Source organism: Aethalodelphis obliquidens, unplaced genomic scaffold, assembly GCF_003676395.1.
Source record: "Aethalodelphis obliquidens isolate GAN/ISIS:26980383/991018 unplaced genomic scaffold, ASM367639v1 scaffold20, whole genome shotgun sequence".
In the NCBI taxonomy this organism is placed as follows: domain Eukaryota; kingdom Metazoa; phylum Chordata; class Mammalia; order Artiodactyla; family Delphinidae; genus Aethalodelphis; species Aethalodelphis obliquidens.
In genome coordinates this window covers 11,544,521-11,570,631 of record NW_020837964.1, presented here as the reverse complement: position 1 = coordinate 11,570,631, position 26,111 = coordinate 11,544,521, and the positions used below count along the sequence as shown (strand labels likewise).

The following is a 26,111-nucleotide window of genomic DNA, read 5'->3' as shown; positions in this document are numbered from 1 at the left end:
ATTTGTTTTAGAGAAGGAAAGAAAAGATACTTCACGTCTAAAATATTTGATAGCAAATGCTTGCTTTTTCGTGTATTGAAGTGCACTCTGTATTTACTTTGATGAGATCTCAATTCCATCTATAGGCATACCTCGGAGATGTTGCAGGTTTGGTTCTAGACCACTGCAATAAACCAAATATCACAATAAAGCTAGTCTCACGAGTTATTTTGGTTTCGCAGTCCATATAAAAGTTATATTTACACTACACTGTAATCTCTTAAGCGTGCAGTAGCATGATGTCTAAAAAAACCAATGTATATACCTTCATTAAAAACACTTTATTCCTAAAAAATGCTAAACAATATTTGAGCTTTCAGTGAGTCCTAATCTTTTTGCTGGTGGAGGCTCTTGCCGTGATGTTGACGGCTGCTGACTGACCAGGGAGATGGTTACTAAGTTTGGGGTGGCTTTGCAATTTCTTAAAATGAAGCAGCGATGAAGTTTGCCCCGTTAATTGACTCTTCCTTTCATGAATGATTTCTCTGTAGCGTGCGATGTTATCTGATAGCATTGTATCCAGGATAGCACTTTATTTTTTCAAAATTGGGACCAATCCTCTCAAGCCCTGCTGCTGTTTTATTAACTAAGTTCATGTAATACTCTAAATCCTTTGTTGTTATTTCAACAATCTTCACAGCATCTTCACCAGGAGTAGGGTCCATCTCAAGAAACCACTTTCTTTGCTCATCCATAAGAAGCAACTCTTGATGCGTTCAAGTTTTATCATAAGATTGCAGCCATTCAGTCACATCCTCAGGCTCCACTTCTAATACTAGTTTTCTTGCTCTTTCCACCACATCTGCAGTTACTTCCTGCACTGAAATCTTGTACATCTCAAAGTCATCCATGAGGGTTGGACTTCTTCCAAACTCCTGTTAATGTTGATATTTTGACCACTTCCCATGAATCATGAATGTTCTTAATGGCATCTAGAATGATGAATTCTTTTCAGAAGGTTTTAAATTGCCTTTGCCCAGATCCGTCAGAGGAATCACTCTCTGTGGCAGCTATAGCCTTGCAAAATGTGTTTCTTAAATAATGAGACTCGAAAGTCAAAATTACCCCATGATCCGTGGGCTACAGAATGGATGTAGTGTTAGCAGCCATGAAAACAACATTAATCTTATTGTCCATCTCCATCAGAGCTCTTGGGTGACCAGGTGCCTTGTTGTTGAGCAGTAATATTTTGAAAGGAACCTTTTATTCCTGAGCGGTAGGTCTCAATGGAGGCCTTAAAATATTCAGTAAACCATGTTGTAAACAGATGTGCTGCCACCTAGGCTTTGTTGTTCCATTTACAGAGCACAGGAAGAGTAGATTTAGCCTAAGTCTTAAGGGCTCTACGATTTTTGGAATGATAAATGAGTGTTGGCTTCAACTTCAAGTCACCAGCTGCATTGGTCCCTAACAAGAGAGTCAACCTGTCCTTTGAAGCTTTGAAACCAAGCATTGACTTCTCTTCTCTAGCTATGAAAGTCTGTTCTTTAGTGTAGCTACCTTCATTAATGATCTTAGCTAGATCTTCTGGATAGCTTCCTGCAGCTTCTGTATCATCAGTTGCTGCTTCACTTTGTACTTTAATGTTATAGAGACGGCTTCTCTCCTTAAATCTCGTGAACCAACCTCTCCTAGCTTCAGACATTTTTTCTGCAGCTTCCTCACCTCTCTCAGCCTTCATAGAATTGAAGAGAGTTAGGACCTACCTTGCTGTAGATTAGGCTCTGGCTTAAAATGTCATGGCTGGTTTGATCTTCTGTCTGGACCACCAAAACTTTCTCCATATCGTCAATAAAGCTGTTTTGATTTCTTATCATTCATGTATTCACAGGAGTAGCACTTTTAATTTCCTTCAAGAACTTTTCCTTTGCATTCACAACTTGGCTACCTGTTTGGCTACAAGGGGCCTAGCTTCTGACCTGTATTGGCTTTCGACATGCTTTCCTCACTAAGCTTAATCGTTTCTAGCTTTTGATTTAAAGTGAGAGACATGTGACTCTTCCTTTCACTTGGTCACTTAGAAGTCACTGTAGGGTTATTAACTGGCCTGATTTCATGTTGTTGTGTTTCAGGGAATAGGGAGGCCTGAGGGGATGGAGAGAGACAAGGAATGGCTTGTCGGGGGAGCAGTCAGAACACACACAACATTTATGAGTTAGGTTTGCTGTCTTATATGGGCACAGCTCATGGTGCCCCCAAACAACCAGGATGGTGACATCAGAGATCTCTGATCACAGGTCACCGTAACAAATACAGTAATAATGAAAAAGTTTGAAATATTGAGACAAGTACCAAAATGTGGCACTGAGACATGAAGTGAGCAAATGATGTTGGGAAAATGATGTTGACAGACTTGCTTGAGGCAGGGTTGCCACAAACCTTCAGTTTGTAAAAAACGCAGTATCTGTGAAGCGCCATAAATCAAAGTGCAATAAAATGGGGTTGCTTGTATTTATACTGAAACCCAATCAATAAACTAATGCATGCAGGAACATTGGGCATGTTCTTAAGAAGGAGATTGATAGAATACAAGTGTATGCCACATTGGGCAGAACATATATTTCCATGTACATTTTAACCGCGAGTCTTAATGATCATTTATGTTGCTTAAGCAACTTCCAAAGGTTATCTCACTTGCGCATTATAGAACTTAAGTAAGGATGACAAGGTAGATACTAATGTTTGCTTAAAAAAGAGAAATTTGTCTTCTCTGAGTTATTTCACTTGGCATGTGACCCTCTAGATCCATCCATGTTGTTGCAGATGGCAAGATTTCTTCTTCTTCTTTTTAATGACTGAGTAGTATTCCATTGTATGTACAGACCACATGTTCTTTATCTATCTCTGCTGAGGGACATTTAGGTTGCTTCCATATCTTGGCTATTGTAAATAATGCTGTGATGAACACAGGGGGACTTATATCTCTTTGAACTAGGATTTTCATTTTCTTCAGATCGATACCCAGGTGTGGAATTGCTGGATCTTATGGTAGTTCTATTTTTAATTTTTTGAGGACCCTCCATGCTGTTGTCTATAGTGGCTGTACCAGTCTACATTCCCAGCATGTGTGAGGGATCCTTTTTCTCCACAACCTCACCCCAACTTGTTATTTGTTGTCTTTTTGATAATAGTCATTCTGACAGGTGTGAGGTGATATCTCACTGTGGGTTTTTTTGTGTGTGTGTGTTTTTTTTAATTTTTGGCTGCATTGGGTCTCCATTGCTGTGCACAGGCTTTCTCTAGTTGTGGCAAGCGGGGGCTACTCTTGGTTGCGGTGCTCAGGCTTCTCATCGCGGTGGCTTCTCTTATTGTGGAGCATGGGCTCTGGGAGCTCGGGCTTCAGTAGTTGTGGCTGGCGGGCCCTAGAGCGCAGGCTCAGTAGTTGTGGTGCACAGGCTTAGTTGCTCCGTGGCATGTGGGATCTTCCCGGACCAGGACTCAACCCGTGTACCCTACACTGGCAGGCAGATTCTTAACCACTGCGCCACCAGGGAAGCCTCTCATTGTGGTTTTGATTTGCATTTCCCTGATAATTAGTAAGCCATGTGGTGGTACTCACAGAAAGATGTCTGTAAGAACACTCACCAAAAACATTGATAGTGATGAGGCAATAAAATTTATATTTTAAAGCAGGACAAGAAAAAGAGTTAAACATAACATTCTCTCTCTGTGTCTTTGTTTGGGCTGTTTCCCTCCCTAATGTGCAGTGCACATCTGCATTATACATTAACCCAGAGACTCTCAAAGATGAGTGTGCCTGTTCAACTGTAAAGATCAATTTTTTTTTTCTTTCTTCTGACACCAGCAGTGTAACTTCTTAAAAGAAGAGTGTTTTTTCCCAGCTCCGTAGGGGGTCATGATGACTTGTTGCTCACTTTGTACGTGCTGACCTGGACCGTGTATCCTCTGTGACCTTTGTGTGAAACATCAGTATGCCATTCTGATGTACGATCCTTTGTCTTAAAAATGTACATGATGTGCCTTCAACTTCTAACAGGCGGAACAGTTCTCAGAGCTTTCTGAGAATCTGCTTCCCGGGCTATAATCCTCAGTTTGGCTCGAATAAAATTCCCTTTTTTTCTTCTTAACTTGATAGTTAATTGAATTTTGAACTTTTATAAACAGAAAAATTAAAGAAGTAAATGAAGGCCTAACCAAAAAAAAAACCCACAAAACAAAAAAAAACGAAAGAGAGCTTAACAGAGGGAAACTATGGTATAAGAGGGGCAGCATCATATTAAAATAGAGCACTAGGTAATAACCTAGCATGAGATCGAGTGTGAGTTTTGACGCCAAATGGATGGATGGATATCACTTGATATTCTTTGGCGTTAGCATTTGCTAGTGTTGCTTTTACTTTCCTATTATCTCTAAAATGTGTCATATTTCAGTACATTCTAACCATTTCCTTGCCTCCAAGATCCTTTCCATCACAGGTATGATCCCCAGCTTTGTCGTTCATGTAAACAGTTAGAGAGTACCACACACACACACACACAATGAGAGTGTAATAAATACCAGTGCTTAATGCTATTATCGTTAGTATTATTATTCATTCAACAAATATCTGTTGAATATGTATGATAATTCTGCTGTGTGTGTGTCATATTTGAAAACACACACGATTTGTCTTTATAGATCTTGTACTCTAACGGGAATACAAAAGGTATCTATTCAAAACTCAGCTCTCCTGTCATGTTGCAACAGCTGCTCATTTTTTATAAGATAAAGTCCATAGCATTGACATGTTACCCAAAGTCTTTTGTATCTGACATTTCCCTGTAACTTCAGCCTTACTACTTGACGTTTGCTTACATTTATACCTTTCAAAGCACCCATGTTTTGTAATTCCCTTGTCTGTCTGCACATTAATCATGCAAAAGCTCCCCTCTGTGCCTTTGTGTGTAATATTTCCCTTACTTAGAATTTTCTGGAAACAGTGTAAAACTGGCTAATCGATGCATCTTCTTTAAGATTTGGCTCAAATTCCACCTTTTCTGTATAGCCTTCTCTGATCTTTTCTCAACCTCCAACCTTTGTGTTATTTCTGAATCTGACACATTGGTGTATAACTATAGTTCTTAGCTGGGGGCCATCTTTCTCCATAGGGCACATTTGGCAATATCTGGAAACATTTTGGTTGCCACAACTGGGGCGATGCTCCTGGCATCCACTGGATGTAGGCCAGGGATACTGATAAAAGTTCTATGATGCTCAGAATAGCCTCCCACAACAAAGAATTGTCTGGTCCTACCTGTCAGGAGTGCTGAGGTTGCGAGACCCATGTTGGTGATTCTGCCCCAGCCACTAGGTTATGACCTTCCCCTGGCTAGTAGCTCTGTCTTACTTATCTCTGTCTCCTCAGCATTAAGTCCAAAGCCTGCAACATGTTTATTAGATATTTCCTGAATACATGAAAGAAGGAAGGGAGTAAAGTATGCATGACTATATAAATAATTAGAAAGTGTTTGTTCAATAATAAAGACATTGACGGTATTTTGACCAACAGCAGTGCTTCCCAGCTGGGGAATTAAACTTTTGAAATGGAGTGGTAGGCAGCAGAAGGAACAGGGGTATGGGACAGAGAAATCACAGTAATTGAGGATTAAAGTTCTGATAACAGAAAAGGAGAAAATATCAGAGATTCGTATGTACGGTGACATTTTCAACAGTTTAAAGCTTTTATTAGATGGAAAAAAGTATTTGAATAATTTTTATTATTGCAGCCAATCAAGGTTAATGATATGTATAGTTTCAATAAACAAGGTTATTTATCCTTTTATTAGAATTAGAATTAATGTCATGTATCTGAATATTAACACAACATTGATGATTTAAGATGTGCTGTCTCAGTCTTTCTCACTTTTTTTCCAGGTATAAAATTCTGTGTAAGCAAATACTTCTTTTTTATGATATTAGTTGATGGTAGGTGAAAGAATTCTTATAAAATAGGAGCTACTTCAAACTAAAATCAAATGGAAACAGTTTTAAAGTTTAAAGTAGTTCTTTAAATTTTTATGCCTTTTATGCCTCTCAATCAGCATCAGCCAATAAAGCACTGAATTACTACTAAAAACAGTTCTTGAAATACTTCCAGGTTGTTTAGGAAGAAAATCCTCCCAAACTGAAAGGACTGCCAATCTCATAGGAGACTCTTAGGAAAAGCCGGTTAAAGAGCCATCAGAAAACAGAGAATCTGAGACCACGAACCTCCTTAAATATCATAGAAACAACTTTTAATAATATCACACTTTCTTAAAAAAGGTTAGCTAAAAGTGTAATGAGAATTTCCCATTTCTGCTTGTAGATAATTAGGAAAACTCATTTACTAATATATTTCCATGACATCCCATCCCAGAATTGAACATTTTTCTCCTCCCTGATACTGCCCTTTCAGGTTCTTATAACGTACCTTTTTCTCCCATGTTCTTTTTTAACTTTAAAAAAATATTTGTGAAGTTTTTACATATGAATAGTCTCCACGTAGATAGGTATAATTAACATATCACATTATATTATTTTCGGGTGTACAACACGATTCGATATTTGTATATATTGCAAAATTCACCACAATGTCTTGTTAACATCCACCAGCATACGTTCTTACAGGATTTTTTTTCTTGTAATGAGAACTTTTAAGATCTACTTTCTTATCAACTTTGAAATATGCCATAGAGATTGTTAACTGTAGTCACCACGACTTATTTATTTTTTAGCTAGAAGTTTGTACCTTTTGACCCGCTTCACCTGTTCTTCCTATCTCCCCATTCCCAGCCTCTGACAACCACCAATCTGTTCTCTCTATCTCACGTAGATCCACTTTTTATGTTCTACCCTTTAAAAGTACTTTAACTAAAACTACCCATCAGTGAAGTGCTTTACACAGAGGATGCCAGTAGTCATTTTACTTATAAAATTTTTTTATTATATTTTAAATCACCATTTTCATCAGCACTAAAATTTTATAAGCAAAACATTTTCTAAAACTCCTCCTTCTTTAGTACAAAAGAGCTTGAGAGAGTCTGACTCTTAATACCACCTATCGGTTATCACTTAATTGCAGCTCCATAGAAATTTCTGACTCCAGAACTGTTATATAGCTGGAGTAACAGTTAAGAAATAATGGCTTACAATAATCTTCTATATGCCTGTAGGAGACTGCTTAATTGCCACCCAAAGATTTCAAATTCTACTCCCCAGTACCTATAAATGTTACTCTATCGAGAAAAGAGGTCTTTTCAGATGTGATTAAGTTAAGGATCTTGAGATGGGGTGATTATTCTGCATTATCAGTGATATAACAAGATGTTGATGGAGGATAAGCTTTTTAAAAATGAAAAGTTACTATTAAAGCAATTGCTTTGTCATTCATATTGAAAAGTCATTAATACCCTTTAGGCAATGCAAGGTTTTCGTGCAAGTATAGTTGTTTTAAAAGAGGGAATACAAATAACTTATATTAGTTAATTATATTATTTTGGTTCTTCTAAGAAGAAAAAATCCTGAACACCAGTTAATAAATGTTGATAAAGTTCACTCATCTGTTCAATTTTCACATACCTGTTATCTTCTTAGTTCAGCATAGTGCTGAATAAAGTTGCTTAGAATATCACGTTGTGGCCTCTTAAAATAATAGTGTTGAATCCTGTGAAGGGGAAGGGTGTGTAGGGTATTTGTGGGGAGAGGCATGGCCAACAGAGGGAAGAATGAGGATATCTTTGCCTTAAAGACTGGATGGGGCAGATTATGGAGAGCTTGCATGAGACTTTAATAACTGGGAAACAGGAAGGAACTTACTTTAAAAGTTAAGCAAGCAGAAGAAGGACATGGCAAGAGGTTCATTAACTGAAACAGCTTAAGGCCGACTAGCAATAGGAGACTGAGAGATGTGAAGTTAGTGAGGGAATTAGGAAGTGAGAATTGTTTTGTCCAGTGAGAAGCACAAGGAGAGAGAGGTGGGACAATTCAAATGAAGAATCCACAGAACTCCCTGACCCACTGGGTACAGGGGAATGAAGAAAGGTAAGTCAGACATTTCTCCAGGATTTATATAGTAGGTGATTGGGGAAAATAAGAATGAGGAAGAAAAATTCCAAAGACAGGGTGTTGTAGGATAAAAAAATTAATGAATGTGAAGTTCCAAATAGAAATTTTCAACGGGTTAAATTAGTCATGCAGAAATGGAATAAAGCAAAAAGCCGGAATTCTGATTTTCCCAGTAGAAACATACCCAGGGACATCAATCAGTTTTATATTCTGACTCTCTTTAGCTGGTGGGTTTAAATTCCTCTCTGGCTCACTTCCTCTGATGCTGACTAATAGTGTGAAAGATGGACATGTAAGACTGAGCACAAAAAAAAAGGTGGTGTGTGCCTTTGGTGGAATGTTCTGTTGGCCTATGGATGAGAAAGAATTCTGTCAAGCTGAACCTGAGAAACAGTTTGTTTATTTGTTTGTTTTGCGGTACGCGGGCCTCTCACTGTTGTGGCCTCTCCCGTTGCGGCGCACAGGCTCCGGACGCGCAGGCTCAGCGGCCATGGCTCACGGGCCCAGCCGCTCCGCGGCACATGGGATCCTCCCGGACCGGGGCATGAACCCGTGTCCCCTGCATCGGCAGGCGGAATCCCAACCACTGCGCCACCAGGGAAGCCCAGAAACAGTTTTTTTTTTAAGTCTATTTTTGATATGAGGAGTAATATTTGTAATGGTAAAACTTATTAGCAGCAGTCTTGGAAAAGGAACTGTTGGAATTGGATTCTTTGATCTTGGAAATACAATTTCAGCGTCAGTGGCAACCTGGGATGATAGCAAGACCATGGGGTCACATTGGAATTGGAATTCTAGTGTTCTGTTTACCAGGTGTGGGTATTGGGAGGGATACTCAACCCATCTGTACCTCAGTTTCCTTATCTGTAAGAATAAATATTTTCTTCGTAGGGATGTTGTAAGTATACAGTATCCCTACTGTGCAAAACCAATGTGACAATGTCGATCACAGTACCTGGCTCTTTACAGGTACTCAGTAAAAGTTAATTCCAGTCTTTATACCCTACTCACCTTCCCCCCAAACACAGAAGAAAAAAAATCTGTTTTTAATTAACTGCCCAGTTAAGAAAAACAATCAAGTTTATATTGCTTTGTGAACAAAGGCTCAGATCAGCGTATAGGTAGTAAAACCCTACCCTGAAGCTTATATTGTTGTATCTTTGAATTCTATGGTATTAACTGAACATTTCTTAGGCTTTAGATTATATGGAAATTAAAAAAGAGCTGGAAAAAATGTAGTGTAAACCAGAAGACTTTTATTTGGAAATGTTGAGCTTTGGTGTTCAAATTTTAGCCTTTGAGAATTTATTAGACTGTAAATTGATTAGATGAGCACTTTTATGTGTATATAGTTCAGTAAAACCTTTAAAATTTTAAACTTTCCTAATTTAAAATTTCAGCAAGAGTAATAATAGATGTCAATGATTATTTGTGTCAATGATTTTGAATACATTATTGCATTTAATCCTGTGAAAACAAACATTTCACCTTTTAGCTGATGAAATAGTCTAGTGTTTAAGCGCACAGTGGCAACCTCCATATGTTTTAACACTTTAATAAAATAGCTTCACTGTGCCCACACTTAATCAAGCCTAGGAAGCATAGATGTATTTAAAACTGCTGTGTTCTATAATAGACACTCAAGGGGGCGGGCATATTAGCCCTTCAAGAGCCTAGAAGAGACCTGAGGACCAACATAATGCAGGATAAGAATTGCTTAAAATTGACTTTGAATGGAATGTTGGGTAGGAATCAATCCGAGTTGTCATCATGATTGATTTAATCCAGGGTATCATCTGGCAGTTTACTCCAGGTAGATTTTAGGAGTTTACCTTCAAAGGCACACTGGGTTAGACTTCTTTCATAGGGTACAGGTAGGACTAACACTGAGAAGAATGATGAAAGCTTTTCAAAAAGTGCTGAATGCTGGATCCACTTAGAGTTCTCTGTGAAAAATATTCTGATCAATGAGAAACTAAGGCAAAGTATGAGCCCCGAGTGCAGCTCTAACCGAGACAACATGAGTCACATTTTTCATTCTTAGTTGGAAGTGAAAAATACACCTGAATTTTTGTGAAACAAATTCTATGATTGTTGTTTTTGACCTGAGGAAGAGTAAAACACTTCTCACCTTTCCTGGCCACCTCTACTTCGTTATTTAAACGTACAAAGTAAAAACATTTTAGACCAGCTTCAAGTGGGGCTTGGGATGTGGCGATCCCAAGGAGATGGTGATTAATAGAGATTCAGATTACTCTATGACTTCAGTGTTTGAAACATTTAAAGGAGAAAACAATGTGAAGTTAGGTTGAACTAGCAGCATTTGTAACAGAGGGTGGTTTACACAGTTCATTAAGACAGGACATGCAGTCAGTAATGTCATGGCTCTGAGCTTTTGTTTGGACCACTCTCTAGCTTTTCATAAGCTGATCACTGCTTTGCAATAATTTAACTATTTTTTTTTCCTACAAACCAATACCGTAAATCAGCAAATGTGCAGGTAATGAAAAATTGATGCACTCTGTCAAATGCTCCTACTTCTTTTCAGATAATTCTCACTTTGGAAAGAAACTAAAGTGCTAGGATGTTAAATTCTTGAAGAAATAATAGGACAAGTCTAAGCAAAAAATCACATAGGATTTGAGGTCAATTCAGGAAGTGTATTTGTCTCAGAGCCCAAGTAATGTCTTCTCTCATATTGAAGTTATTTTTTCTGTCATTCTAATTTGCATTTCTCTTCATAAACTATTTTTTCATGTAGGTCTATTTTCTAAGTTTAAAATGATCTGACTTAGGGGACTTCCCTGGTGGCACAGTGGTTAAGAATCCTCCTGCCAATGCAGGGGACATGGGTTCAATCCCTGGTGCAGGAAGATCCCACGTGCCATGGAGCAACTAAGGCTATGTGCCACAACTACTGAGCCTGTGTGCCACAACTACTGGAGCCCGAGTGCCTTGAGCCCGTGCTCCGCAAAAGATAAAGAAACTTATTCTTTAAACAGTCTTCCAGTTGTAAATACTGGCAAGTAGTTATCTTTCTATCCATTCTTATTAGTTTGCATGATTTGATGGGTTATTTTAGAAATGATAAGTTTTAAAGAATAATAGTTCACTTGGTGAATACTCTGTATTATAACTTTGCATTTAAATCTGGTAGTTTCATCGAAAAAGAACCAATTTGGAACAGGAAAAATGACCACAAGCACATGGAAAATATTTTGTTGGGACTAGTAAAATATAGACATAAAATGTATTTCAATATGTAGTGTTTATTTAAAATATATGGGCACTCTCAGAGTTGATATATACTAAAGAAAAAAAAAATCCCATGTTTTCTTATCTCTTTCTTCTTTTGTTTTCTAAACAAAAATCTAATGAGTTCCAGAGAAGAAGCATTTGTTTTTTCACAAAGCTAGAGAATATATTTCTCCTTTCATAAAATGCCAGACTGTGTCCATTATTCTTGTGATTCATAGAATTCTAGGGTATATTTGAAAAGTTCTGAACTCACTTGATGAAAGATGCATGAAAGATCTGTAAAAAGGTTTTAAAAATTCTATCCCATCCATAATTTCTAGAATCCATTAACAACCAATTTGGAGATTCTTAACTCTACAAACTTTAGTTTCTATTTTAATATTAGGGCACGGGAGAAGTACTGAGCCAACTTCCAGGAAAAGAAAACGGACACGCATTACACAACTTTCATTATAAATGCTGATTTTTGAAATACACATTGTGTGATTGTTGGTTCATATAAATAATCTTAGGTTTATGCTTTTGCTAGTTCCAATGACTTTATTGTTTGGCTAGGCTAAATATCTTAATTTACATATCTTATATTCCACCTAACAGTGTTTTAAGATCTGTTGTTATATAAAACTCTGCTTGCCTTGCTGAATTCATAACTCTGAGGAGCAACATATTTATGATTAATGATGGAAAATATGCTTCCAAGATGTTTTTGTTTGCATTTATAGATATAATTCGCTAAAGGATTTATGTGAGCACTACTTATAAATATTCTGATCGGATGTTTGACTGTAAAACATTTTTTTAAATGCCACACTCCACAGGCTAATGATCTATTCATCGGAAATGTATTCTGACTCCTATAAGTGATATATATTTTAGATCTTTTAGAGATACCCTTTGTATCCTTCTGTTTTAGCCCATACCTAGAGCAAGAATAAATTCCCTGGACTGTTAGGACAATTCAGAAGATAAAGCTGATGATGGACCCTGACCTGTGAAACAGGACTTAATGAGAGGCCCAGGATAACTTTAGAGGTTAACCTCTAAAGTCCAGGTGAGCATTCACACGTAGCCAGGAAAGCCAAGAACATGCAGAGCACTCAGAGTAAAAAGGGACATAATGAGGAAGACACTTACCAGATGACAGAGTAATGTATATGACGAAGGACCTCCATGAGAAACTGAAAGACATCTTAGCTAGACATAAAAATGACTGATATGCCCAGACCGTCTCAATTTATAGATAGGGTTGTACACTTCCAGGGAATATTTGTAAATTCATTTTTCCCCACATAAATACAGATTAGCTCATTAAATCCTACCTCATCTTTTTCCCATGAATACATGATTTTTCCCCCCTCTGGGTCACCTCTTCTAGATGTTCCAAGGCAATTTGCTTGGCTCCATTATAAGTCCCCTATCTTTATTTTTCTCGTTATTCTACATTTCATGTTTATTATTTAGCTCTACTTCATTTCCTACATTATTTTTGGAACTAGGAAAATTATACATTAATAAGTTGTCAAAGCAAAGATTGTACTGGAAGGAAGACTTTATTTAGACTATTGTAATAGAGGAGAGAGACTGAATTCAGCTCCCCTGAAACATAAGGGGGGAGGGATTTTAAGTGCTGGGTGAGTGAGTGCAAATGTCCTGGAGGACATTAAGGGGGAGGTTGGTCAATGGGATATGTTGAGCACATCAGAATTATTCCTGAGTTTGCAAGTGTTTTTCACTGTGATTAGGCCTTTGTGTTTGCTAATTGGTGTCCATCAAAGTTAGTCTCCTATTCTTCCACAGAGACTGGGAGGTATGAGTGCTATCTCCTGAGATGTTTACTTTCAAAGAGATGGTTCCCAAGACCCTGAGAAAACATTCCCTGGGTTGTAAATCTGACAAGAGCCTGGGAGAAGATTTACATACCTTCCAAAGGGGCAGAGGAGGAATTTACAATTGCAAGTTTTCTAAGTAAACCCTCTAAGGATAAGGAAGTCAGAGCCTATAGTCAGGAAGAAATCTGTCTAACGTTTAATGAAACTAAAGAGAATGTTAAGGCTGTCTTGGTCAAGTGTTTATTAATTTTCAAATATTAATGTTTATATCCATTGTGTATCAGTTGCATATCTTATATCTGAATATAAATTCTGTAACACACAAACAAATGCATGGATGTAAATATTTCATGCCAGTCTTTAATCTTCTATGTTCTTAATTCCATTTCCTACTTACAGATCTTCATCACAATTTATTGAGCCAAAATTTGCCAGAGTGCCTCTAGTGCCAAACACTGAAACAGCTAAGACATAGTCCCTCCTCCCCAGGGCCTTTTTCCACTGGCTACAAGAATGCATAGGTTTTTATTGCCTAAGGGTAACTCCATTCAATAGAGGGGTGGTGGTCCAGTGTATTATCCAGCAGCCTTCCTGCAAGCTGAACCACTGGACACGTAGTCCAGAAGAATATACAAAGCAGTCGTGCATTCCTTTGCCCATTTTGTACATTCTGGTGCAGAAAGAGTCCACAGTGGAGAAATGCACGTTGCTTCTGTCCATTGTTCAGCTCATTCCTGGCTCCCCATAGCCTTTGTTAAAAACTCTAGAGCTGCACTGTCCAATACGGTAGCCAGTAGTACCATGTGACGACTGAGCACTTGAAATGTGACCAGTCCAAATTGAGAAGTGCTGTAATTTAAAAACATACACTGAATTTCAGAAACGTAATATAAAAATAATATAAAATATCGCTGATAATTTTATATTTATTGCTTGTTAAATGATACTATTTTGGATATATTGGGCTAAATATTATGATGAAGTTTATCTATTTTATTTTATATAATATGGTTACTAGGAAATGTAAAATCATGTATGTGGCATGCATTAAATTTCTATTGGTCAGCAATAGAGAGTCAGATTTCCCCCTTCCCAGTACCCTAGGGTGTTCCTCTCCTTTGTATTTGTCCCTATTAAAAGGACTGTTACCTTCCATTTCTGCCTGCCTCTCTTGTTCCAATACCAGCTGAAATGGTACCTCCTTCCTATCGCACTGAGCTAGTTAACACTAGTTTATCATTTATAATGGTTATATATGTATCATCTTATTCCTCACACTGAAACGTGTTCCTTTTTGTATCTCAGCCTCCCATGGAGTTTATAATTAAACACATAGTATAGCTCAATAAATATCCGTTTAATGTTCTAAATTCTGATCAAACAGCTGGCTGAAGACCCACTGTTTTCAATTTACCATCACATTCTTCTGATTTCACTTGGGGGAGGAGGAGGATGTAAAATATAACCTTTATGTAATCTGCTTCTCTGAGTTCAGAGAGTTTGAGAAAACCCAAACTTCCCCCCACCCCCAGCCCCAACCTGGTCATTAGGTCTCAATCAAGGGGCTGAAGCAAGTTACCAGATGGGATCTGAATTCTTGCTTCTCTAAAGTTTATGCTGAATTCAAGGATAAGTTAAGTAGAAAATTTTCGACTTGGCATAAAAGCAAGGAAGTGATGATGAAAAATATACTTTTTTATTGATGTCCAAGTTCTTTTTTCTTCATAAAGAATCTTCCTTAATGTTGTGATTGTTTGTTGTAAAAATGATGTAGAAAGGCAGGATGCTATCCATGTAAACTGCCAATAAGCATCCTTGATAAACCAGTGAAAGAAATCAGAGTATTCACTGGAAAGAATTTCAACCCCATGCTGACTTCAAGCAAGTATAATTTAATGGAAACATCAATGACAAAATATTCCTATGGTCAGTGTACAGACCTATAAATTATTAAATCCTCCAAGGCTGTGAAGGGATGGGCAAATTCAGTGTTCAAAGTGTTTCAGGCAAATGTGTTTTAAAAGATGTTCTGCTTGAGGCACACATAGAACAGCTTACTTTGTTCCCTTGTAAAAGACTAATCAAGTAGCTTAGAGCATCATAAAAATGATCCTCTCCCCCAGGGAATGGGAAACACCATTTTATCTTTCACATTGTTCATTCTGGGCTCACAAAGGAATTATACTTGCTGCTAATGCAGAAGATGAGTGAGCCCTTACATAAACACACTGAGAACGAGGATTTATAGAGGCAGATGCTAGAGGGGACTTTGGGATTAGGCATTAGTTCACATTCACTGTCTTCTAACAGCTGACCCTGCACCTCTGGGCAAGGGTCCTGCACACCAAGGAGACCCGCTTGGAACTTAGCAAGATCCCAACGTGAAGAGCCTAGCTCAGAGAGACATGTTATAAATATAAACTTACTCCGTTTTCTCCCAGTTTCAAGGATGACATTGAGACTATATGGATTGCAACAGCTGATGAAGCTAAACATTTCATTTCCAACAAAAGGAACCAATATATTACTTGCTCTGAATAACGACATGCATCACACATGTTAACTCAGAAAAAATGCATTACACTTTTTTCTGTATTAAAATTTAAAGGTCATGGTTTAAGTCAGGATTTCTTAGTCTCGGCACTATTAACATTTTGGGCTGAATAGTTCTTTTTCGGGGTGGGGGAGGTGCCTTCCTGTGCATTGGAGGATACTTAGCAACATTCCACCTCTACCCACTAGAAGCCAGTAGCCTCTGTCCCTGCTTTGTGACAACCAAAAATATCTCCAGACATTACCAAACATCCCCTGGGGAGGAGGGCAAAATTGCCCCTGAGAACCACTGATTTAAATTCATATTTTACAGAGTTCACTTATATATGTGCGTGTAATACACACACTCATATATACTGGACCTTTATCAGGGTGTACAGGTGCATATGAGCATGTAAAAATCATAACATATCTAAGCACTTTACAAAACACATGAAATAAAACTTCAGTGCAATCAGTGTCAAGGCGAATCAAGAGGGACAATAATGATCTCAGATTATATATCCATGCGCCAAGGCTTTTTTGTTGAACATTTGCTTCGAATATCATTATGTTAATTATAAAAGCACCCATCATTATAATTAAACAAAATAAAGTATTCTAAAAATGTTTGTTGAGCAAATTGAATGAGCCAGATGCTAGTCCAAGGGTTTGGGCTGAAGTACAGAAATGAAGCAAATGGATCCCTGCCTTCATGAAGCTTACAGTAGAGGGTAGTCATGTAATAATTAAATAAGCACGCAAGAAAATATAAAATTAACCATTGTGACACGAGCTCTGAAGAGAAGGTTTATAGTAGAGACTCCTCGCGAAGGAAGCGAATTGTAATACATGTGCTGTGCACAACCGTACATATGTCACACGTCAACAATGGTCATATTATCGTTTAAGTCAGTGGTGGTGCTCATGGAATTCCAACAGAGTATTGGAATAGGTAGTTGGAATCAAGGGACAGGTGATCTGAGTTATCCATGGAGGCTGACAATCTCAGTCAGCTGCAGGTAAAATGAAGAAAGACTGGGGTCAGGTTAAACTATCAATCCACAGGCTGGAAGAAAGTAGGGAGACTAGAACAAGGAAAAAGAATGATATTATACAGCAAATATATGCATTCTAATAAGAACTACAGTTGAAGTACACACACATACCTATTTGTATACATATACATAACATTTATATATTACAAGATTTTAAATAACAATTCTGTTTGATAAAAATCTTATAAAGAAAAAGACTTAGGGATTTCAAATTTCTGAGCATCAATTTTCCTCAGCAAGATAAAGGGAGCTGATTTATATGGTGGCTTTTAAGCACAAGATACAGGGGTACAATTTTATTTAGAGGTTGTCTACTGAGTGAGTACCCAAATCCATGGAACAAGTGCTATGACAAAGATGATCACTTTGATAGTAAGTTATTTCTCACTTCTGCTGGGAGTCCAGAGTGGGTTAGGATTGGGTGGTAGGGGCAAGGTTCTGGCTCCCATAGCTGATCAGATAGACATTCCACTATCTTGTAGATGAAACTTCTGGAGCACCATGGCAGGGAAGGAGGATCAAATTGTGGCCTTTCACTGGCCATTTCACTGGACATAAAAGTCACATGGTATTGCCTAACCATGCAGGGGAGAAAATTAAATATTTGGAGAATGTTAGTATGTCTGCTACAGACATCAAGATTTATCTATATTTACAGAAGTTTTGTATACTTTACAACAGTGTTTGTGTTTAGAACTATGGTGTCTGTGACAGAAACAAAAGAGAAGGAACTAAATGACCATCAGTATAGGTAGGTTAAATGCCACCATAGGGTGGCGTACTATGGGGTGGAATACTGTGGAGGAGGTCTTCCTGTGCTTATTTGGAAAGAGCTAAAAGATGTATTGCTAAGGGCAAAGAAGAAAACATAGGGGAACTTTTATAGTATGAAACTTCTGCTGGCAAAATTGGGGACTGGGGGTCAAAAGAGAGACTTTTTTTTTTACTTGGTAGCCTTTTATACTATTTGGATTACTTACTTTTTGAATTTTTCGTTTTTACCATGCATTTAATCAAGCATTACTGAATTAACAGGCTAAGAGAATATAATGGCTGTATTTTGACAACTCAGATGAGAGACATATTATGACTGTAACAATATCACTGGAACCCGTTCAGAAATCATGGTGCATAAAGGGAAGAATCTTTAGAAGCAGTATGAGCTTAGAGCAATTTTAACTTGTTCCCTTTCCTGAGCCTAAAATTGTTCAATGAGCTCCAACTCCGGCTGGCATTTTGACCATCAATTATCACTGTGTATTTATAGATATGCTCTTTCCCAGCAATTTCAGAAGGTTAAAGCAAATCTATATAATCAGTCTATTATTTGCCAGAAGATGGAGTGCCATTGAGGCTTGTGTAATCAAAGGAAAATGGTTCCAAAGATAACTTTGGCATTGGCTGGTGTTAAATGTTGAAAGAAAGAGCTTTTCAAATATAAGATAAATGTATATACTTAGTTCCAAATATAGCCAGATCGGGGCTTAAAAACTACAGTCCTTCATAATATGATTTTATTGATGCACCGTCACAGTAGTATATTATTGGAATTATGTTTTGTAGGAGTGATGGATTTGTCTTGAGTCAGTCTCAGCAGCTTGGTGCACTCTGGTGCAACTGTAAGCGTTAAGAGATTCTTCCTCTGGTCAGTCACAAGTTTTCCTCTTTCACCCAATCATTATTTATGGTTCAGACAGAAAGTCAGAGTCACTTCCTCGGAGACACCTCTTCTGCCCCCGAGACCGGGTTAGGACCCTTGACTGGATAATCTGAGCCTGCTTTACAATTTTCCTCAGCTCTGCTTATTACACCATCCAGTTAAAGTTTGTGCTTGACCTGACTTGTCTGCCTCACGTGACTGTAAGTTCCAAGTCGGCTTTGCTCACCACTGTGAACACACCTCTGATCTCAGTTGCTGAAACATAGGAAGTTTCAAAAGATAGCTATTGAATGAATGCATGCTGGCAAATGTACGTGTTCTTGTTCATGTGCAAGTGTGTGTGTCCTGTGCAGGGTAACTTACAAGAAGAGGCCGGGGTACTGAAGGGAGAGTAAAGAGTCATGTCTTCCCCTCTCATGTGAAAAGAACTCAAAGAGAATGATGTACTGCGTTGGAGTCTGCTCTAAACCACCCTGCAGGACGTGGAGAACCAAGGCAAACCCTACATTTTCTGGCCCTAGTCCCACTGTGGTGTGATTTTTGAAATCATATCTCAGGCTTTGGGAAACATACTCCGGCCACTGGACCGTTACGTTCACCAGACTGTCCTGGTTGCGGGTGGGGATGGGGAAAGATACTGAGATTATATGAACCCCTGTCAGTAGGAGGTGGATTTTCCTGTACAGGAATGAAGGTATAGACTGTCAGGCTTTGAAAACATGGTATTAATCTATGGGGTAGTAGACCATTAAATATCATGGAAAAGGCAATTAGAACTAGCAGTGGGGGTCATTTTGGGGGACGACACCATGAGAAGGGCTTGGTCTTTTTCCCTCCTGTAAAGTCACATTTCATTTGCTATATTGTAGTTTCTTCTCAACTTCCCTAAACTATCAGTAAAGTCTGTTCCTCATACTCAGCCTTTCTCCCAGTGGCAGACTGAGGAATTAAGACAAGGTTGTTAAGTGGTGGCACTCTGCTCACCTAGGAAGATCTGTGCCCTTGGAGCTCCAGGCTGGACTATATCCAGGTCATCAGAGAAGCCAGGCAGAATTGTAATCAGATGATCTCAGGGCTGATGATGATGGAGACTGATCCCTGGGGAGGGCAAAGGAAGTGTAAACGATAGACAGCACAGGAATTACAGTGATGTTGAGGGATGAGAAAAGGCTATGTGTAATTGTACAGCGAGAGTAGAGGCTGCACTGAAAAGTTGCATCAAGTTGTGCCCTTGGTAAGGAGTGCCAATATTATTCTGCAACCAAAGGGGGATCATCTGTAGTTTCTGAGCAGTTGAAATTTCTCATCTTTCTAGGTTTCAGAAAGATAACCCGAGTAGTCAATGTGAAGGGAGGGCAAACCAGTGCTGAAGTCATTAAAATGTAAGTGCAAGAAAGAATAGATTCTAAAAAATAGAGATTCTGATTTCTTATGTTCTAGTTTTGTAAGTATGATAAGTTGATTGTTTTCACTTGAAATTTTAAAAATTTATTAAAATTGTGGGAAAATTATCAACTTAGAAGACATACCCGTGTTGGGGAAGGGTATCAAGGTTTTACTAAAGGATATCTGTTTTTTAACATTAGAAAACAGAAAAACAATCTGCACAAGCTTAGGACCAATTAAAAAAGAAATAGCCATGTGTGTTATTGTTGGTCAATGCTTGATGGCATAGTTGACTCAGCTGGAATCAGGAAAAGAGATACATTTGTACCGTTAAAGAATGAGGTTTATTATACCACTGGAGGATGTGTGTGTTGTGTGTGTGTATGTAGGCATGTGTGTATGTTGTATACATATGCAACACACACACACACACATTTTGTCTGTCTCCATGAAATTTAACTTCTCACCAGAGATTTTAAAAATGTAAATACTGTAGCAGTGCTAATTTTATTATCTGACAGAACTTCTTTTCCCAATAATTGCTCTTCAAGAATTAAATGCTAAATCAGCAAACTTCTATTCAGTCGATCTGCTATTATGCAAGATTATGCAATTTCCATTAAGTGGTTCCCAGAGGCTTCCAAAACAGGTTAACTTTGTCCTAAATGTAGATTAATTTCTTTACTATTTCCCAGCCTTGTTTAACCTCTTTAGCGTGAAACATGATTAGTTTATCTCATATTTTTATTTGATTTACATATCAAGAAAATTAACTCTCAGAAATGTTAATTCCTTTGGTACATTTTAGGCAGTATAGCAATAGAGGTTTCGATATTGATTTTGGTCATACTTTTTTTGGTTCTTTTACCTCCAAATATATATATATACATATATATATATATTTGTATAAACCCTGATGACATTTAGGAAATTTCATGTTGCTGTAGAAGAGTTTCTCCTGTGAATAAAGGATATTTATTCAAGGAAATAAAGGGAATTACTGCAAACGTGGCAGGACCTTTGTTCAGTGTACCCTGTTAAGTAATATACGTACTTTATTTGGCCTGTGCTTCCTTAGTATATAATTCCTTAAAAATATGAGAATGTAGCATCATCAGCTAGCCCAGAAGCAATGTTATTAACCTGTGTGGTCAGGGCACTTGGAGCCATTTGGGAGCAGTTAACCAGCTAATGGATATTTCAGTAGGGAGAAGGTGTCCAGTCATGACATATGAGTCACACAGCCCAAGTGGACGGAATCATGATTCCACAACCACAGGTCCTTTCTCCAGGTTGTTTTGCAGTCTGTCTGTGTGGACTTTTTCTCCTCCTGTGCCACTTTACCATCGCCAGTCATTCATTTATTAAATACATTGTTTACAAAATTATTGAATTTAACTATAGGATAAAGGATGTTTTGAATTCACAAAAGAAACAAGTTTAATTACAAATTATGTTACTCATATCTGTAACTTGCACTGAAGTAAGGCCAGTTTTTAAAACATTACAATGTATTTTTCACTACATATATAATATTTCATAGTTTTATTTTAATACAAGAAACTATAATAAACTATAAACAATAGGTCCAAATCTCACTACTAGATATACCCTGGAATCACCCTTTCTAGGTGGTCTCACCTTCAAATTCCATCAACAGGGTGTAGGACATTATAAAGCATTTTAGTTTTTGCCTTTCTGGAAAGGGAAAAATGGTGTTTCATTGTTGTTTTAATTTGTATCAATATAAGTGATGTTCTCTATTCTTACTGACTGGCCATGGCCAAAAATGCTTACTGCATCTAATTTATGTTTAAATGTTTTAAAATATGTTTATTGGATAGAGCTATATATTACATGCAATTCCCAGGATATGAGATAATTTCCGTCATGTATACACGTATAATAATTAAACTTTAACAACTTATTCTCCATAATAATTGGTAAAATCTGAGAAAATGTGAATAGTATCAGTCATATATATTGTTCATAAAGACATGTTTCGGATTTCTTATCAAGCAGGAGAACAAAGCAATAAGCTGTCATCCTATTACGAACCAGACCAGTGGTTCTCATAGTGGGGTCCTCAGCCAGAAGCATCAGCATCACATGGGAACTTGTTAGAAATACAAAATTTGGGGCCCCCTAAAACCTACTAATCAGAATCTTGGTGTGGGGCCCTCAATCTGTGTTTTAACAAGCCCTTCAGGTGATTATGATGAGGCACCTTGAAGTTTGAGAATAACTAGACTAGATCAGCAGTGAAGAGCCTCACGTGAGATGTTGCTTGAGTTATTTTCCTCATCCCCTGCATCACGTCACTATGCATATTTTCTAAGACTTCCCCCCCTCCTCCCTCTCCTTCTCTCTCTCTCTCTCTCTCTCTCTGTCTCTCTCTCTCTCTCTCACACACACACACACACACACACACATACACACACACGTTCCATCTATTTGTGTCTTTACCCTTTAATCTTTTCCAGATAATAGCTTCGTTAATGTATTGCTACATGTGGAGAATCTGTTAGCTTTTAAGATAAAAAGTTCATTTGCTAAATTTTCCCCATATGTTCAGACTCAAAGTATTTGCTCTGATTGCTACGTATAAACAAAAAGCTTATCGCTCAATTTGGTACAACTTTAAGAATACTTTTGTGGACTTGCCTCAGCACTGTTTGGAACATGCTCTATTAAACTCTAAAACCTTTCATACTAGAGGTCATTATAGAAGCCTTAATGTGTGTCAAGATTTCAGATGGAAAATTTCAAATTAAAGCTTACTTGTTCCCAAACACAATGAGTGGAATATAAGTATTATTACTACCACTATTATTATTTATTTATTTTTAATTAAAAATGTATTGAGGTAACATTGGTTTATAATATTACATGTTCCATGTGTAAGACATTATATTTAAACTTCTGTATACACTACAGTGTACTCACCACCAAAAGTTTAGTTTCTGTTGGTCACCCTATGGTTGATCCCTGTTACCCATTTCACCCTCCCTACTGCCTGTCTGGTAACCACTACTCTGTTCTCTATATCTACACGTTTGGTTTTGTTTACCACTGTTATTGTTAAAACTGTGTGTGTTAATATCTTTACATACATTATTTCCTTCAATCCTTATAATAACTCTTATTATTCTCATACACATAAGTCTGCTGGAATATACATCATGAAAAAAGAATTGGATAGACACTCAAAATTTTAAATTTGTATGATTGGGACTATTTAATTAAATTCTACTCATCAGAACAGATTCTATGTAGACTTTAGATTAACCTAAAGGCTTTTAATGAAATAAAATTTTATTGAAGTTATCATAGTTGATATTTATGCAATTCTCATGTTATCTAATATTGTACCATTTAAAGTGGGGTTTAATAGTAGGCTTTTCTTTCTATTTAAATAATTCTTTGGAAAGATTATTTGTGTTCTAAGGAACTATAACTACGGTATTGTGAATTTGTATACCTTCTAGGCTGAGGAGTTTCTGGAGAATTTATAAAAGTTTTCTTTTTTGTATGACATTTCAGTCCAACTCATCATTTTCTAAACGTTAAGGGTCTGTAAATTCATGGTTTCAGAGAATGTTACAGTATTGAAAATGCAATAAAGAACAAGAAAATGGAACCTATTCTTCCATAAATAAGTTCACTCTGGTCCCGTAAAAGTTAATCAGAATTTGGGCTTCCCTGGTGGTGCAGTGGTTAAGAATCCACATGCCAACTAAGCCCATGCGCCACAACTACTGAGCCTGCGCTCTAGAGCCCGTGAGCCACAACTACTGAGCCCGTGTGCCTAGAGCCCGTGCTCTGCACCAAGAGAAATCACCTCAAAGAGAAGCCCACGCACCACAATGAACCGTAGACCCTGCTCACCGCAACTAGAGAAGAGTCCGTGTGCAGCAACGTGCTTCATTGGGCACGAAGACCCAACGCAGCCAAAAATAAAATAAAATAAATAAATTTATTTTTAAAAAAATGTTAATCATGGGGCTTCCCTGGTGGCGCAGTGGTTGAGAGTACGCCTGCCGATGCAGGGGACACGGGTTCGAGCCCCGGTCCGGGAAGATCCCACATGCTGCGGAGCGGCTGAGCCCGTGAGCCATGGCCACTGAGCCTGCGCGTCCGGAGCCTGTGCTCCACAACGGGAGAGGCCACAACAGTGAGAGGCCTGCACACCGCAAAAAAAAAAAAAAAAAAGTTAATCAGAATCTAAGAATACTGCAAGAGCATAGTGCCTATTTATTAAGTGTTACTTTATGAGCTACTCTTTTTGAACCAAACTTCTAAAGAGCTGTTTATTTTTGTTTTGGAGCCTATTCAGAAGACAATGCTAAGAAAATTGGGAGCACTCACTTTCTCATTTGCTAAAAAGTAACACAGTGGGATTATTACTAGAAGATGTATTTACCAAAAACAATTTCATAGAAGAGGGTACTTATATCAAATATTGGATTTTTTGGAATTAAAACGTTGAGATATTTGAAGCACAGATAAAGTAAGAAATCTGGGTTTCTATAGTTATCAAACAGAGAAGAAACCTAAGGTATGTAAATCATCCTTTGTGGAAAATGTAATTAACTTGTGCACTTAAGTGGCATTTTAATGATAGAAAAATGGAGATTGGACATAATGATTTTAGAGGAGAAATGGACATGATCTAGTGATTCTGCACTGATGAGACTTTGCCTTCCTTGAAGGACAGATATGCACAATTTTGTTTGTAAAAAATATATTCCATTACATTCAGAGAAACATTCTTGATTGGAAATGTAATGTGGGATAGGTATGTGTGAGGTAATTGGGCAAATTTTAAATTTTTTGCCTACTCAAAGTTTACCTCCATCCTGGTTTTGGGGCATTACCCAGTGGGTTGACTGGTGAGAAGCAGAGGACTTCCTGCCAATATGGAAGCCATAGGGTGGGTCACACCTCCTTACTGACTCTCTGGCAGCCAGTGGGTGGGCATGCATCTGAGATTGGGCTGGTTACTTGCTTCCCACTCAAGCCAGGTGCTGATGAGTCCAAGACCATGGGAGAGATGGTTCCTAGCTCTTAGCTCCTATGGCTGCCTTGGTTTCTGGGCAATTTCTAACCCAAGTCCTTGAGAAGAATCCCATGAATTTGCATTATTTTTCTGTTATATTTCCTTTGTGCTTATGGCGACCAGTATTAGTTTCTTTTGCTTGCAACCAAGATATCTAATTTTGGAAAATATTTTTGCATATATTTCTTAAGGGTTTGCTAAAGTTTTAGTAATGTGCAGATGTTGCAGTTTTATTTACTGTGGAAAATCATGGCTATGCCTCCAAAAATTTACAACTTCCAGCAGTAGGTGAATCAGTGTGGAAAGTGTAAGTGCAGAGTAATAAAATAATCTTAGTGTTAATATGCATATTAAGAAACCAAAATATTATACAGGATATATTTTGAGGCAACTCAATAAAGTGCCAAGGATTTCTCACACATGGTAGGAAAACTTGAAAAACTTTCCACTTTGCTTGGGAAAATTTGAAAAACAACTCTGTGTGTGTGAATATTTTGGGGTGTTTAAAAACCTATGCATGACTTTCTCAAAGCTACCCGATCCAGAAACTTATTTTTTAACATGAACTGTTATCTCCAGAGAACACATATAAGTTGAAAGGGAGTTTTAAGAATAAGATACAATAACTGACTTTCCCAATAAAAATAAAATCCATCCATCTTTTCTCTTGCCTTCTCATAACTGAAAAGTTCTCATTTTAAATACTAATAATTCAAGTCTTTTGAAGCTGCTAAGATCCTGAAAAGTTTATTTTCCAAATGTGCTGGTAACCAAGTGCACAGGTGACTCTACATAACCTACCTGCCAGCATAACTTCTTATCGGATGTAAAGAAATAGATATATTTAAGGCATTTCTCCCTTTATAAACTCTGAACTTAACACAGGTCCTATGTAAAGATAGAAAGGGAAACAAACGGTTTGTTTCTGTACACTTTCATCTAAAATAGATCAAGTTGTACCTATCAACCTTGATTCCAAGTTCAGTAGTGAGACCTAGTTATGTGTTTACCAATATGAAGATTCCTGGCAGCCCAATCTTCAAAGAAATAACTGTTTCATAGTCTTTCACGGAGCTCAGTAAGGGGAATGATATAGGAGCTTTTTGAATCTGATGATGTTTAATCTGCAACTAAATCTGGATATATATAATTTTCTTCCCTAGCATATCACATCTTATTCCTTAATAGAACTAAAAAATACCTTTATCTTCAAAAATGTTATTCAAAAATAGACAATAGGCTAA

General features: G+C 37.6%; 1 pseudogene; it reads right to left on the bottom strand.

The window, feature by feature from the left end:
• Positions 1–336: 336 nt before the first annotated feature.
• LOC113627374 (tigger transposable element-derived protein 1-like) lies at positions 337–4,013 on the bottom strand (annotated as a pseudogene).
• Between the last annotated feature and the right edge of the window lie 22,098 nt (positions 4,014–26,111).